At 71.1% G+C, this 892-nt stretch overlaps 1 protein-coding gene and 1 long non-coding RNA gene across 2 annotated transcripts in view; one reads left to right on the top strand and one right to left on the bottom strand.

Annotated features, from left to right (window-relative positions):
• Window positions 1–892, top strand: part of LOC103907346 (HLA class II histocompatibility antigen, DR alpha chain-like) — an 8,701-nt gene that overhangs the window by 3,071 nt on the left and 4,738 nt on the right. The window lies entirely within an intron of this gene.
• On the bottom strand, window positions 364–855 carry LOC109279805. The gene is made up of 2 exons (XR_002086343.1): window positions 787–855; window positions 364–616 (listed from the first exon to the last, which is right to left on the bottom strand). It is a non-coding gene; the product is annotated as an uncharacterized LOC109279805 (long non-coding RNA).

Here is an 892-nt window from a genome sequence, read left to right as displayed (position 1 = left end):
CGGGGTGCCCCACCCCAGGGGCGTCCCACCCCAGGGGCCCTGCTCCTTGCCCCCGCCCAGCACAGCGGGGTCAGGCACCAGGAGGGGGACACCAATCGGAGCAGGTGAGGGGACCCATGACCCCTCATCCCCATCCCTGATCCATCCCGGAGGCGGTTGGATACAGGATCTGCCGCCTGCCCCACACCCACCCACCGGGACGGGGTGTTGGCTCCCCCTCGCAGTGTCCCCCCACGCTCGGCAGCCCCAAGCCACCAAGCACGTCTGGTCCCCACCGAGGACTCGGAGCCCTGTCACGGACTCATGGGCACAGGGAAGGGAGTGACCCACCCCTGCCCCCCTGTCCCCAAACAACCAGGGCCGGAGGGTACCCAGACACTTTATTATGCAGAGCCAGAGCAGCGGAGGGCCACCGTCACAGGGCCCTGGGGACCCCGGGGCTGCAGAGCAGCGACAGCGAAGCTGAGCTGGGATGGGAGGGAGGGGGTGGCCCCAGGGATCAGTGCGGGGACGTGGGGCTCTGGGACGGGGCAGCGCGAGGCAGAGGTGACGCTGGGGGGCAGAGGACGGACAGCGGCGGAGCAAATCCGCAGGGGCAGGAGGGTTTGCAGGGGCCCTGTGGGGAGAGAAGAAGGGGTGACCACCGGGACGGGGGACGGTGTGTCCCCAGGGCTCTGCCCCGGCGCTATCGGGGGACACACTCTGTATGGACGCGCTGCCCCTGGGAGCAGGTGGGGACCAGCCCACACAGGGAGGGTGGAGCAGGGTGGGGGAGACGGGCATTACCTGCAGCCTGGGGAACGAGGCGCCCTGAAACACGGAGAGACAAGGTCAGCGTCGGGGCGGGGGGGGCCCCCCCCCCCCCGCCCCCCCACCCCCCCCCACACCCACA

Source organism: Aptenodytes forsteri, unplaced genomic scaffold (assembly GCF_000699145.1).
Source record: "Aptenodytes forsteri isolate BGI_AS27 unplaced genomic scaffold, ASM69914v1 Scaffold474, whole genome shotgun sequence".
In the NCBI taxonomy this organism is placed as follows: domain Eukaryota; kingdom Metazoa; phylum Chordata; class Aves; order Sphenisciformes; family Spheniscidae; genus Aptenodytes; species Aptenodytes forsteri.
Note: the sequence above shows the minus strand (reverse complement) of the source record. Positions and strands in the feature narration are given on the sequence as shown.